This window comes from Vanessa cardui, chromosome 19 (genome assembly GCF_905220365.1).
Source record: "Vanessa cardui chromosome 19, ilVanCard2.1, whole genome shotgun sequence".
NCBI lineage: Eukaryota > Metazoa > Arthropoda > Insecta > Lepidoptera > Nymphalidae > Vanessa > Vanessa cardui.
The window spans coordinates 11,865,192-11,881,915 of NC_061141.1; the positions used below are offsets into that span (position 1 = coordinate 11,865,192).

The 16,724-nt window shown below is 32.9% G+C and overlaps 1 protein-coding gene across 3 annotated transcripts in view; it reads right to left on the bottom strand.

Annotated features, from left to right (window-relative positions):
* Window positions 1–14,345, bottom strand: part of LOC124537835 (protein Fe65 homolog) — a 92,225-nt gene extending 77,880 nt beyond the window's left edge. For all 3 annotated transcript variants that reach the window (XM_047114764.1, XM_047114763.1, XM_047114762.1), the window contains exon 1: window positions 14,121–14,345. The gene's annotated coding sequence lies outside the window, so the exon portion shown is untranslated. The remainder of the gene's footprint in view (window positions 1–14,120) is intronic.
* Window positions 14,346–16,724: the final 2,379 nt, after the last annotated feature.

Consider the following 16,724-nt stretch of genomic DNA (forward strand, 5'->3'; position numbering starts at 1 on the left):
ATGCAAGTTATAATTATAAACTATAGTGCAAAATATGTACATGTTTTCGTGGTAGGACGTTGTGCAAACACGTCTTGATAGGTGCCAGTCACTCATCAGACATTCTATCACCAAACAGCAGTACTCATCATTGCTGTGTTTCAGGTTGAAAGGTGAGTGAGCTGCTTTCGAAACTATCACATTTATGATACTGGTAAAGTTTATAAAAGTAGTCACAAGGGTAACTTATACCATTAAATTCATAGTTTTATAAAACCAGCTAGGTGAGTTATGAGGAGAGTGAATGAGATGAGATTACAGGGGAAATGAGACTAATGATACCATAAAAACATGGCAATTTACGTAATGCCCCATGTACCTGTAATTACACTGGCTCACTCCCCCTTTATTACCTATTAATGTCTGTGTAGTTGTGTCAACTTGTTATTAGGTCGCGTTCATGCTGTTCCACTTACATTTCTTTATGATAAAGTCGATTAATATCTAGGTTAGTGATTATAAGCGTACGTCCATCATGGAATCCTTACAGATGATTCAAATTTCAATATTATTAATTACTAATTTCATAATTTTAAATTAAATGATGATAAATTATTTAAAAGATATCACCTGATGTTAAGAGGTCACCACCGCCCACAAACATAGACGCTGTAAGAAATATGAACAATTCCGTAAGAATAAAGATCTTATGTCCCTTTTGCCTTTAGATACACTGGCTCCCTCAAGTTTTAAATCGGAATACAACAATACAAAACATTACTATTGTCAGTTTATTATATTACAGTAGATGAAGACTCACAAAACTAATATAAATATACTAACTACCGTGCCCTGCAACAAATGATTATTTCGAACGCACTTTTTGAACGCACCCGTAAACGTCAAACATGGCCGCCCATTGAGGTGCCATGTCATGGATTAAATATAAAAGTATCTCGATTATACGAATTTTGCGGATATATATTACCCTGACCTGTAAGGAAATATTAATAGAAATATAAATAGTTACTTTAAGTAAACACGCACCAAAATTATTATACTCATTTTTATTGCGATTAAAATCACACGTAAAGTGAAAAAAGAACCGTTAATGGTGTTGTTTGAAATTCCTATTACATTAAAACAGCAATTAGTAGTGAACAAATACAAAACTAACATAAACAGGGAGCGGTTTGTGAACGAGATCAAGTATTTAGAGCGACCTCTTTACATCTTGGTATATAAGTATATGTATATACTAAGATATAAGTGCGGGTACTGTAGGAGTAAGCAAGTAGGTTTGAAGATTAATTACGTTTTACGGAAGATATATTTCAAATGAAAAATAAATTAACAGTATGAGATTGAAATGTATTGACCTAATTTTAAGAAGATATTGTATATAGGTGTTTATTTCGGAAATTTCATGTCATTAAAGCATCATCTTGTTTCAACGCGGCGATGCGGTTCTTAGGCGATTCTATAGAAACTCAAAAGTTACTCTTTTCCAGAGTAGTATTCCTATATACTACTATTACTCACCCGCGGCTCTGCAGGGGCATTTTAAGGTGGTGGTTGTCAGGTGTCAGGCAGTAGATACCCTACGTCCTTTATTGGAGTTCAAGTTTGCTTAATACCAAATTTCATCGAGTCCGGTTCAGCGGTTTGGTTGTGAAAGAGCGACAAACAGACAGACAGGTACTTTCACATTTATAATATTATTAATAATATAGATTGTAGAACGAAAACTGAGTGACGTGGTCAAGGAAGTGACGTCACCCTTCAGACGTAGTAAATGCAAGGGGCATCCAACTTGAGTTGTCATGGTGGAAACAAATTTGTGACGTTCAGTTACATTTTGGATGAATTGGATAATATTTCATTGATAATAACTGAAACTTACTTTTTAAGTGTCCGTCGATATTTTAAATATTTATGTATTAGTCGATACACAATGCAGAATTTTTAAATACAGGTCCTCACGATGTTTTCCTTCTCTGAATTTCAACACAAATTAAGCACATTAATTCAATAGTTCTTGCCTGCATTTGAGATCGCAATCCTGATGAAAACGCAATTAAAATGCACGTGTTCCAACAAATGGGCCATCTCGACTTTATAACCCAGTAAGCTATTACCAGCAGATATTTGAAAGGCTGAAAAATCTGAATGTAAAAAAAGTTACGAAGAATAATAAGGTCTGTTATTAAAAGGATGTTTCGAATGAAAAAAGTCGTCGTGAAATAGTATATTTCCATGAGCGTAAGTGGGACGCGCTGATCACAGAGCTATCATTACTTTGTGAACATTTTTCCGTCGCTGAATGTTTATGGGTCACTCTGGATGCTCGGATTAATAATTTTTAAATTACTACATTCATAATTGACGACCTCCGCGGCCGAGTAGTGTATACGCCAGTTTTCATGGGTCCCTTGCTCGATTCCCGGCCGAGTCGATTTTGAAAAAGTTCATTAGTTTTCTATGTTGTATTGGATCTGGGTGTTTGTGGGGAAAATAGATTTTTAGCGACTTCCATTGAGGTCAGAGTCATGTATATGATGTTGCCCAATATTTATTTATATATACCATTATCAAAGTTTATAAGATATAAGAGCTGAGATGGCCCAGTGGTTAGAACGCATGCATCTTAACCGATGAGTTGGGGTTCAAACCCAGGCAAGCACCACTATATATATGTGCTTAATTTGTGTTTATAATTCATCTCGTGCTAGGCAGAGAAGGAAAACATCGTGAGAAAACCTGCATGTGTCTAAATTCATCGAAATTCTGCTACATGTGCATTCCACCAACTCGCACTGGAATAGCGTGGTGGAATATGTTGCAAACCCTCTCCTTAATGGAAGAGGAAGCCTTATTTCAGCAGTGGGAAATGTACAGGCTGTTACTACTATTAAAGTGTACAATTAGGAGCGTAGTGCAGGATGATCCAATTTAAATTCTAAATCGAAAACCAAGAAAAAACGCTCTTTGATTAAAAAATACATACTGCAATCGTCCCTTTCGTATCACCACAAAGTATAAAACATGTATAATATAGTAACGGAGCACTGATAATTTTAGAGGTTTTTAATGTGATGTCATAAATAAACGTATTTTGAGCTTACGTTGCAAACGCTGGCTGAAGCCTAAATAAATCAAAATAATGTGCGACAGTATTGTTCATTTTAAAAGTATCAACAAAAATATCTGCGGTTTTATATGTTTTGTCTCTTAAGGATAATAGCCATTTTTTATAATTTACTTTATTGTAATGTATGAATATGAGCTGAGAAGATGAGGATGGGAAGACGAGGAAGGGAGAATGAACATGCCTAAGCATGCTTATTGCCCCAATATAGCCAAGACAGTAGTCTTTGATTGCAGAGATAACAGTAAGATGTTATAGCGTTAAAAGTTTTTGCAGTAAGTTTAAGTTTTAAAAACGTACGTAATTTTTTATGTTATAGGTGGCAATCGAGTAGAAGGTTCACCAAATAGAAAGTGATTACCACTGCCCATTGACATCTGCAACACCGGGGGGCGTGTACATCGGTTTCTACCGCCAGTGGACAACACTTTGGGGATTGCAGGTGCGTTGCCGGCCTTTAAGGAATGAGTACACTCTTTTCTTGAAGGTTCCCAAGTCGTATCGGTTCGGAAAAACCACCGGCAAAGCTGGTTCCACAAAGTGGTTGTTTGTTTTGTTGTTGATATTAGAGTCTTAGCCATAGTCAATTGTTAGAGGTGATTTTATTATGACATTGAATAAAATGGCAGGATTTTGTTTATAATATTATATGAACATACATATGAGTCATCTGCTGGTCAGTGGATTAAGAAATATTAACCATTCCTTACATCGCTTATGCGTCATCGACCTTGTGAATTCAGATTTTATGTGATTGTAATTTTATTGGCTCACACCCTTTTAACGGGAACATAACAATAAGAAGTATTTCTATTTGATGGTAGAATATTCCAAGAATGCCACTCCACCACGCATCGCTTTCGTACCACCAAGTAAAGCAAAAACCATCTATGTGGCGACATAATATTTTCATAATAAATTTACTTAGTATAATTTGTGTGTAACATACATATAATAAAGTAAAGTAAAGTAACAGTTTGTAAATTTCCCACTGCTGTGATAAGGCCTCCTCTTCCATTAAGGAGAGGGTTTGCAACATATTCCACCGCGCTGTTCCAATGCGGGTTGGTGGAATGCACATGTGGCAGAATTTCGATGAAATTAGACACATGCAGGTTTCCTTACGATGTGTTCCTTCACCGTCGAGCACGAGATGAATTATAAACACAAATTAAACACATATATATATAGTGGTGCTTCCCTGGGTGTGAACCCGCGTTCTAACCACTGACCCATCTCGACTTTTGTATTATTTCAATTTGATGGTAAAATATTCCAAGAATGCCACTCCACTACGCATGGCTTTCGTACCACCAAGTAAAGCAAAAACCATCTATGTGGCGACATAATATTTTCATAATAAAATTTAAAACTAAAACTCAGTATAATTTTTGTGTGTATAATAAATAAAATATTAGAAGGTAATCTATACTAAGGTAATGTTATAAATGTGAAAGTAAATCTGTATGTCTGCCGTTCTTTCACGACCAAACCAATGAACCGAATTTGATGAAATTTGCAGATGAAATAATTGTGCAGCAAACTTCACCTTATAGAAAGAAACACATGTCAGCTCACCCTTAAAACGTGAACTAATTAATCCTCGGGCTACAATTAATACTTACATATATAGATTTATCCTAAAGAAGCTTTCTACAATATTTATTTCATACTTCCGCTTATCTTGATTTCGATCCGCAGGAGCGCGGACTAATCTCCAAATCTCCTTCTTAACAGGAAATACTTTTATCCACTTGGACACTAAGAGGTTATTACTGATCTGATCTTCAGCACAAATAAATTTGACTACAAACAGATTTCATACGATGCAATCGATGTCACAAATATAACATCGTTCTTATTCAACATATATTAAATTAATTTATTCATTGGTTGATTGTGTAAATTATTTATTATCTAGACATATAATAAAATTTAAGTGTCTGTTTGTAATATTAAAATAACAGCTTTTTATTAAATGCTTATGTATTGTATTCAAACAATTTTATTAACATAAGAATTAAATAATTAATTAATTAATTGTATTGTATGTATACAGTACATATGCCAAAAAATAATATTTAATGGTTTTTGTCTATTTATCTGTTTGTTTGTTCCGGCTAATCTCAGCAACAGCTGGACCAATTTTAACGATACTCTTATTGGCAAAAAGCTAATGTAATAAGGAGTAGCTTAGGCCACGATAATAACTTTTTTGTAAAATTCAAAAGTGCACGAAGTCACGGGCGTATGTAATATTAATATTTGGTTGTATTTCAATAAGGCGGAAATAATTAATTTCATTATATTGAAATCCAATCAACATATAATGAAATACTTTTGTTCTGGGTTAATGATTCGTTTTAATCTTTTCATGTGTTTGCCAAACAACCATAGCAAAATATATTATTATCATTTTTGACTGCGTATTTCGTAATATTTTATAATACCTTGAAAATTCACCGCAATACCCTAATGCTAGGCTATACTAATTGGTGGTAGGGCTTTGTGCAAGCCCGCCTGGGTAGATAAAATCAAAATCAAAATCAAAATAAACTTTATTCAAGTAGGCTTTTATAAGCACTTTTGAATCGTCATTTTACAATTAAGTGAAGCTACCACCGGATCGGAAAGTAGATTCTACCGAGAAGAACCGGCAAGAAACTCAGTAGTTACTCTTTTTTAACATTTAAAAAATACAACGTCATGTTAATTAAATACAATTATTTCAATTAATGTATCCTGCTTGGAAGTCAACAGGTATTAACTCCACGCTTTTTTATCATCTACAAAATCTTGTATCGAATAATATGCTTTTTCTACCAATGTATTTTTTACAAACGATTTGAATTAACTAAACGGCAATGTTAAAAATTTCGTCTCTAGCTCCAAGATTATAAATAAACCGAATTGCTCTCTTTTGTAAAATAAAGACAGATTCAATATCTGCAGCGTTACCCCAAAGTAATATGCCATATGACATAATACTGTGAAAATAACCAAAATAAACTAAACGAGCGGTATCAATATCAGTTAGTTGTCCAACTTTTCTAACCGCGTATGTTGCGGAGCTGAGTCTTCCTGTTAGGGATGATAAATGAGAAGTCCACTGAAGTCTGGAATCCAATTCTATTCCTAAAAACACCGTAGTATCAGCTACTTCAAGACGGTCACCATTTAAAGATATGTTATAATTTTGCTTGCTAACATTAGGTAGGGTAAAAACTACACATTTTGTTTTTTGAGCATTCAAAACTAAATTATTTACTGTAAACCAATTGTGTATCTGTGATAATGCACCGTTCACATCGTCATAGTAATTTTTTTTCCTGTCAACCTTAAAAATCAGCGAAGTATCGTCAGCAAACAACACTATATCACAAATACCCTTAACATAGAAAGGAAGATCATTTATATATACTAGGAATAGAAAGGGACCCAAAATTGAACCTTGTGGAACTCCCATTTTTAACGTAGATCCAGAAGACTTTATTCTATTAATGAAAACTTGCTGGATTCTTTGACTTAAATATGAAGCGATGAGATCAAGAATTTTACCTTTAACAGCGTAAAATTTGAGCTTATAAAGAAGCGTTTCGTGTTCTACACAATCGAATGCTTTAGATAAATCACAGAATACTCCAATAGCGTTCTGTGATTTCTCCCAAGCATCGTAAATATGTTTGAGAAGCGCAATCCCCGCATCAGTTGTCGAGCGACCTCTTCTAAAACCGAACCACCCACTCATCAGATATTCTACCACTAAACAACAGTACTCAGTATTGTTGTGTTCCGGTTTGAAAGGTGAGTGAGCCAGTGCAACTACAGGCACATAGCGTCCTAGTTGCCAAGGTTGGTGATGCATTGATGATGTAAGGAATAGCTAATATTTCTTATAGCGTCATTGTCTATGGGTGATGGTGTCCACTTACCATAAGGTGACCCATACGCTCGTACGCCAAGTTATTCCATAAAAAAGACTTAAACATAGGAAGTACTAAGCCTCATTTACATTTTGAAATGACCCAGGTGGAAATGGACCGTTAATATACATCACCAATACTCCACCAACGTTGGACACTGATAAGATACTTTTTCAGACATACAAATCGAAACACAATAATTCTAAGTGTTGTTTGGAGGTAGAAAAGTCACATGGTATACAGAACACCACAAAGTATAACTGTAATCATATTACAAAGTGACTTTTTACTTCTGATAATAACAATGCTGTTCACCAGTTTGATCTTATTTTGAATGAATTTTTAAATATTCAGCTATTCGAGCCAGAGCTCTGAATATTATGCAAATTACAACTGACCTTACTTGCTTAGAGCGCTTTTAATTTGTAGAAATCCTCTTCTATAAGGAATAACAGCTCTATGCATAACTTCGTTAATTCATTAATTTAAATAAAATACTATGAAAATTGCACTAATATTCAACTTTATATGTGTATCGAAAAAATACAATTTTCCAAATATCCCTTTGGTCTGTGTATTGATCATCCCATCATCATCTTGTTTAATATATGAGCTGCGGCATCATTTTTTTCATTCCCCCAGGAAAACTATCGTAATACCGGTAAGGGGGCTATTAGTCCCCGTAACGTTTAAAAAACTAAAACTCGATGTGATGTGATGATGTGATGCGATCAAATTTTATTTCTTCAGCGCGGTACATGATTAAAAAGACCCCGTATTAATATAGGAACAAAATAGCATTCGGTTTTAATTAGCATCATGTAAATGTATTTATCACTTGCCTACAATATATGAAACACGACACAGAAATCTATGTTTTTTTAGTCACACCGCAAGGGCATACGAGGCATGTTAGAGCCCGCTTCGCATTGAACGTGTTAAATATATTTTGATAAAGATGGCAGTTATTTCTTACAAATTCGAAAATACACATATCAGTTGACAAAGGCGTTTTTACAGCATGGGGTACATGCCGAATGTCCTAACAGTAAAGACGGTCATTTGTAGACCCAAGTTTAAAATAGTGCAGTCATTTTTCAGAACCGCAATAATGGATATTAGCAAAATATATAGACACGCTTAATGTAGTATCACATATTAAATTAACCTAAAATAGACCACCTTTGCGCGGGGTTAATAACATTTCCCCCATTTCACCATCAAAAGGTTTTGTAAAAGCACTTGACGAGTAAAGTATGCCGTGTAACCTCTTGATGACCCGGACGTACGAGGCCTCCAATAAAAGCCTTCTAAAGCCTACAATGACGCAAAATTGGGTTGTCTCCTGGGATTTTAAAATACGGAAGCGTTACGTTTCTTCGTTAGCCATAATTTTTAGATGTTTTCTGGAAGACTTGAGTTAAGCTTTTGATCTTTTTTTATGTTATAGTTTGGCAGCTGGGCATCTAATATAGGTCACCTGAAGGTGGCCATCAAGTAAGTAATAATGACCATAAATTACGTTACCAATGAAGCACCAATTATGGGACAATGGACACCCTTTACACCGGAATACAACAATATTGAGTATTGCTGTTTCATGGTGACTTATATGTTCATATATGGTTTTGTATATCTAGAAGAACGTATCCGTCGCGGGAAAACTACAGCAAGAACAATTGACGATCGCATGACACCAAGAATAATTAACGTACATCTTTACATAGTATAAAACAAAGTTTGATTAAATATAGTAAGAAATTCTGTCCCATATCGCACCCTAACTGTGAGCCGTATAGGAGTTCTATCACTCCATAGTATAAAAACAAAGTCGCTTTCTCTGTACCTTTATCTTTAAATTTATGCGACGGATTTTGATGAGGATTTTTTTAATTGATAGTGTGATTCAAGGGGAAGGTTTTTGTATATAATACATGAACAAAATAGTAAAGAAACACTGATAATTTTAGAAGTTTGCAATGTGATGTCGCAAATAAACAAATTCTGTAGTATATATAGAATGAGTATTGCACCTGTGTGAAGCCGGGGCGGGTCGCTAGTTGATTATAAGGGTGAATTTATTTTAGTCTTCATTTGCTTGAATAAATAAATCCGACAGTCAATTGAAGAAGAAAGTATTGAGCGGCCAATCGAACGAAAATTGTTTAAAAAAATGTATATCCCTTAAAAAATAACAAACAATTGCCTAAATAATTAAGGAGTTCGTCAAAACAAAATTAGATTACAAATTAACAAATCCCATTAGGTACATTTAATTAATTGATTTGGTCCTATTGCAAATACAATCAGCATTTACGATTTCAATGTAATTTATTCATTAATTGGTTTTTATTAGACCTAAATTAAAATTACACAAATGAATACGTTTGATTTTCCAAATACGAGTATATATTGTATGTATTCTATGTCAAAAAATTTAAAATTCAATGTATTATAAATAAGATGTATTATTTACATATGTTATCGTATTAAATTACATAACTTATATTTATAATGATGAAAAAGAGTAACTACTAAGATTCTCACCGCTTCTTCTTGGTAGCATCTGCATTTCGAAACTGTGGTAGCTTCATGTAAACGAGTTTGTTAAATGACAATTCAAAATGTATAGGTAAGCGTTGAATAAAATTTTGATTGTTTATTTTTTTATATATAAAGTAATTACAGTTTTAATATATACTTAAAAGAAATAATCTACAGGTTGTTTAAGTATCAAGCCTAGTATAATCATTTGGACTTTTTCAGAAAGAAGAAACCTGGTAACCTGTCTCACTAGTAGACCATAACAATTAGGAATTAGGTAAGCAATCCCACGATTAAATTATTCATAAGCGATGCGCCGTTAACTGTGGCTTTGTGTTACATAAGAAGACATACAAATGATTTGTTCAGTTACTTCTTGACGTTTTATTGCCGTTAATGGTTTTGTAATTAAGTACAAAACGTGTGTCAACAACTATTGTAACAAAGATTTTTTTTTAAAGAGAACAGTTTTCAATTAACTTTTTTTTGGTAGATAGACCTTAGACGTTATGGCCCTTGTGCTAATTACACTGGCTCGCTCTTGTCAATTGCACATCTTATATTAAAAAACTTTAATATATAATAATAATAATCAAAGTATATTTTACTCACTCGGTTCATACAAATATGTACTTTACATTTACATTTGACTTTTTAAAAGGATTTGACCGGATTCAATTAAATATTAAACTACTATGAGAACGGAATGTGGTTTAATGGTGGTAGGGCTTTGTGCTAGCCCGTCTTGGTAGGTACCACCATCTCACTCATCAGTTATTCTTCCGCCAAATAACAGTACTCAGTATTGTTGTGTTCCGGTCTGAAGGGTGAGTGAGCCAGTATAACTACAGGCACAACGGACATGGCATCTTAGTTCCCAAGGTGGTAGAGAGTAAGAGTTAATATTTTTTACAGCGTCATTGTCTATGGGTGATGGTCCGCCAACTTATACCATAAAAAAAATGTAGATTCTACAGGGTCATCCTTAATGAAACTTAGCAGTTATCGTCAATACCACACTGCTTTGCTTTTATCCAAGCAATTAAGTCATAATTTTAAGTTATAAAGATTGATAACTTAGGCATATTAACTTAATACAAAATTGTATTAATAATTTAAAAAAATCGTTGACTTAGTATTTGTTCATTTTCAGATAGGATAAATATAAATTTAATTGTACTTTATTGACATAAACTCAGTAATTAAAACGGTCAAATATAGTTACTACTGAGCTTCTATCCGGTTCTGTTCGGTAGAATCTATCAACTCCTGCTGGTTTTACCTTTTTCTCATTGTAAAGAATATTTAAATTCGATTTTATATTAAAGCTTGTCGACGGTTAATATCTATGAACAATTTTAGCAAAAAGGTCTCGTGTACAATGCTTGAACTTACTTTAACTAAATATTCAAACTTCAAACAATTGAAGTAACCTAATATAAGCGAAACAAAGCTAATTAAACCCAGACGAAGCCGAAAAAACAACTAGTACCTAATCCACTTTGCAAATACAATTACAAGACTATTTGTTTATCTGTTCTCTCTTTCATTTTGTACGTTATTATACTTCTGTCTCGCTTATACTCGTGAAGGACAATCGATTAATACCCGGAACAAGAAATAGAAGTAAGATTAAATATTCTTCGTCGGTTTATCCAAGGTTCAAAGAATTACTTTTGTTAATGTTTCTACTTTATCGTAGTTAGATGTAATTTAAAATATCTGTTTTCTTTTGTTTTAAAATAATTATTTTTTCATCGCTTTTTATTCCAATGCTAATGCAATGATAAGGAATTAAGTTACGTTTTGGTTTTGCGTTAATTAATAGACACTTTTTTTTGTTTGAACACAGTCAAATTGCTTACTAAATAAACAAATGTTAGTATTAGTAATAGGTAATTAGTAAAGGGTAACATGCTGAAAAAGCTTGAAAGCTAATAATTTGATTTTTAGTTAGAAGATATTACATATAATTATATTTAACTAGCATACCTTTGTATTTCAAATGTTGGCAAAGATTAATTGCTTAGTTTCTTGAGGTTTGCTCTCGGTAGAATCTACATTCCAAATCAACGGTAGCTTTTCTTTTAAGAGCTCAGGTGGCCCAGTGGTTTGAACGCGTGCATCTTAACCGATGATTGCGGGTTCAAACCCAGGCAAACACCACTATATATATGTGCTTAGTTTGAGTTTATAATTTATCTCATGCTCGGTGGTGAAGGAAAACATCGTGAGGAAATCTGCATGTGTCTAATTTCATTGAATTTCTGCCACACGTGAATTCCAGCAAGCCGCATTGGAACAGCGTGGTGGAATATGTTCCAAATCCTTTCCTTAATGGAAGAGGAGGCCTTATCTCAGCAGTGGAAAATGTACAGGCTGTTACTTTACTTTACTTTTACTTTTTTCTTTTAATATATGTTTATAACAACTATTTCAATATTATATTTTGTTGTGATTTGATCAGTGTTTGTGTTTATAATACCTAGCGTGGATAGATGAAAACGAATTCACGAGAGAAAATCAGCGAATGCCATCAATACAATATGCGACCACTAGCCTTGTGACATAAACTGCAACCTTCTTCTTGGGAGAGTTTTCAGGGGAAGACACGTCTACACTTAAAAAAAATTCAGATATTTTTTCAAACTAAGTATTTATAAATAAATATACAGATATGAAAAAAACAAGAATGTTTCATTTTAAAAAAAGAAAATGGACTGTGAAGAATTCTATTGTAACAGGCTACACCATCATTTTTAAGAAAGGTATGATTAGGTCCTACGATACCACCAACTCATCAGACATTTTGCCGCCAAGCAGCAATACTTGGTACTTTTGTGTTCCGGCTTGGAGTTAAGGGTTAAGGGTGAGTATGATAGTGTAACTAAAGGGCCAAGGGACGTAACATCTGATTTTCCTAAGGTTGATACCACATTTGCGAAGTAAAGGATGGTTAATATCTCTAATAGCGCCAATGTCTATGGTAGGTGGTGACCACTTTACATAAACAAAACTAGCCTTATAACCAGCCTCAGCTTAATCATAACAAAGTACTAAATGTGTACATTTATATCGATTACAATATGAACCCAATTATATTCCGATTAGTAAAGGAGTAAAACGGTTGAAGGATAATGATTACGTGTCGATTTTATTGCGATAAAGTATCTATTTGTAAGCAGAATTAGTACGGGCCATTCAGTGGTAGAAACGGGATGTAATAAGTAGACTCAGGCTACAACAATAATTTTTTTGTTAAATTTAACCGCGTACGAAGTAGCGGGTATAAACAGTACGAAATTAAAATCGTGAAAAAGACAAACTATTGAAAGCCGGTTCGTCTCAGTAGAATCCACTTTCCGAGCCCGTAGCATTACATATACTGTATCATGAAGATTCAAAAGTACTTTTATGAGCCTACTTAATAGGATCTACGAATAAAGCATGTTTATATTTAGAACGCTTTTTCTTCTGTTATTATACAACTGCTATTAGAAATACACTTTAGGATATGATAAGGAAATTTTAAAAGGTAATATGTAACGACATAGGTTTTTTATGTCTAATAATATAATTACTATGCCCATATCACACCAACTTTGGAAACTAAGACGTTATGTCTCTTGCATGTAGTTACACTGGCTCACTCTCTCTTCAAATTGGAACACAACTAAATATTGCTGTTTGGAAAATAAATGAATTCCATTTCAGAACGGTATGACATAATATATCCCTCTAATCAAATATATATATAGGTAGGCGGTCGAACAAATAGACCACCTTATGGTATGTGGTCACCACTGCTTATAGACATTAGCATCGTTAGCAGTTTTAACCATTCCTTACATCGCCAATGCGCCACCAACCTAGGGGTTTAAGACGAGAACTGTTTGGCGGTAGAATATCTTACAACTGGGTACCTACGCACTTACAAAAACATTTTTGATGTTGGTCTTCTTTAAACGTCTTTTACAAACGTCTACAACGCGAATCAATTAATTAGAAACTCGTACATATATAAACTATACACTAGAATGCAAATAGGTCACATCATACTAGTCTTTTTAACAGTATGTGCATCCTATTTTGATCTTTAAAGTCAAGTAAACTCATATATTACGCTAACATAAACCCCGAGCAGACTTATAAATAAACAGCCATATTTAGCCATTATTTGTAAAATAATCTTACGATATATTATAAAGACATTTAATGTACTAATTTGTTTGTACGTTGATATTATTTTCAAATAATAATAAAATAGGTCTTGTGACGTTTTTCTATAAAATTTATATAACTATACCTGACATTATTATATTTATAGCCAGATTGTTTTCTTGTATGTATGTTTAGAGAAAAGAAAATTAGTCTTTCTTCAAAGTAAAACAGCGTATGTGCCACATACACAAGACAGACACATTAATTAAAAATCAATGATATGATACGACTCTATTCCTCATACAACGCGATATAAAGGCTTAAAACGAGCTTAATATTATAAAAAATGGAATATTCATTCTTACCTTACAGCAAAAACTTTCCAATCTTCTTGATAAAAAAAAATATTACGTAATTCTTGATTGATAGTTTTTTTTTGTCCACAGAACGTTTGTCCAACACACCACTGTGCAAATTTTCATGTAATAGTCTTAGTTATCGTGTAATCTTCGCAACGAATGTTAATATTTTGCGTTGTAAAAGAGAAATAAATGAAAAATAAAATGGAGGCGCTCGGCACCGTATTACGATTTGGGGTTACTTTGAGTTTGAGGGTTCTACGCATGCGTTAATGGCGCTTCCCTTTGCGAAGTCGTTCAGAAACACCCTCTTATAACATTCCTAAATTAAAGACAGGACAGGGAGAGAATTAATCCAATTGCCTCGCTTAAGCGTGCTTTCCAAACCTTACATTTTTGACTTTCTTTGAGTCTACTTAACATATCGCGTTTTTTATAAGTAATTAATTTATGTTGTATGAAACTGGTATCGTTTGTTTATTTTGAGTCACGTGCACTTGAAGCTATTCCGGTTGGTTGTATGGTTGTATGTTCTGCGAAATTAACTGAAAAACTACTGTTTGAACAATTATATTCTACTTCGCTATAAAGGATCAAAGAAACATACCTTTATATAATGATGGCACACTGGCACACTTCGCCTGTTTAGAAATGATATTAATTCTAAGTATTGATTTTATATTCAAATAATTTTCAACGTTTAATTAATTAAATAGTTATATTTATGTATTGTTCTCGTTCTTCCAAAATGTTGTAATGTGAGTGATATGTTTAATGTAAAGAAAAAACAAAAAACACAATAAAAATTCAATTATTTTTGTTAAAAGGTTGGGTGTTAATAATTTGGGCGCGCCTTCTTTTGAAATAGATGTATATTTTTGTATGTTTTATTTTGAATGATAATGCAGAAGAACAAATATTTGTGTTGTGTTTCTCTAACCCTGGGAACTTTGAAGTTATGTCCCTTGTGCCTGTAGTTAAATTATCTCTAAATGTATATTCGAAAGTTCTCGTGTCTGTCTGATTGTGATCTGATTGTGATTTTATTGAAAAATAATCAATAAAATGAAACATATTATTGATTTGAAACCAATACTGCCAAACAATAAGTCAAAATAAAGATGGAAAATTAATACAACGCGAGACGAATTTTTTGTACGAATGAGCGAATACATTTACAAATTTTGTACAATGGAGAAAAATAAATAAAAAAAATTAAATGTTATACGTATATATTTTTTATTTTAATTCTAATATTCTTACTTCCATTCAATTTCCATAATTCTTACATTAACTATTTTGAATTTAGATTTTTATATGCGCAATATGTTATGTAAACTTTTCAATAAGATAAACTTTATCATTATTTTATATTTCATTTATTATTAAATCCAGTTTGAAAAAAATCTAAAAGAAAAAAAATATAAACAACAAGCTTAAACTTGACATTGCGACCGTCGACCATCCTTAAAAACAATTATAGCTATTAAAACAAGTACAAAATACTTTAACCATTTCAGTCATAGTGAATTAAAACGAGCGCTTGTTTTAATTTCAGCCTTGAATTTTTAATTCATTCGTGTAATGCAAAATGTATTTCGCATTAGTTCATAAGATCATCCATCTAATACGTGCACTTACCTCTGCTTATATAAAAAGATCGTAATATTACGATGCTTGTATGACATTTTGTTACTTTTTTTTAATATCGGAGGGACTCGCCTTTTAATCCTCCTCGAACGAGGAAATGACTATTTGAGCACACAAAATAAGCCGAGGTTATCGAAATATGCTGCATCTGTGGTATTTCTCTAACTGTATTTTTTTAGTACGGGTAAAAATATTTATTTAGGTCTTTAATAATAATAATAATAATAATTAAGAATTTAGAAATAAAAACTAGAGTCACGCTAACTAAACATAATTATCACCATCCGAAATCAGCTATAGAAAGATTAACGTTGAAAAGACAATTAGGAGGAAGAGGGGTAGTTGATTTAAAAATACTTTGGCAAAACCAAATCCATAATATTCAAAATTTTTTCCACAATAAAGCAAATACTAGTAAGATACACGCAGCTATAGTAGAAGTCGATGATAATTTCACACCTTTAAACCTTAAAAATAATAATAAAGAGTTTAAAACTATCCAAGAACAAATAAATGAAAAAATTAAAGATTGGAGAAGAAAAGAACTACATGGTAGGCATATCCACGATCTAGAGCAAAATTTCATAGATTTAGATGCGTCAAATAAATGGTTACAAAAAGGTTACCTGTTCCCCGAAACAGAAGGCTTTCTAATTGCTATTCAAGACCAGGTTATCAATACAAGAAATTATAAAAAATATATACTTAAAGAATCAATAAAATCAGATTTATGTCGAAAATGTCACAGAATGCCAGAAAATATACAACATATTACAGGAGCTTGCCCTACTCTAGTTTAAACAGATTACACCCATCGCCACAACCAAATAGTTCACTACATACATCAAAAACTTGCACACAAATATAACTTCACAAATACTCCACTAAAACCTTACTATGTATACCAACCCAACCCCGTTTTAGAGAATGAAGAAATAAAAATATATTATGATAGAGCAA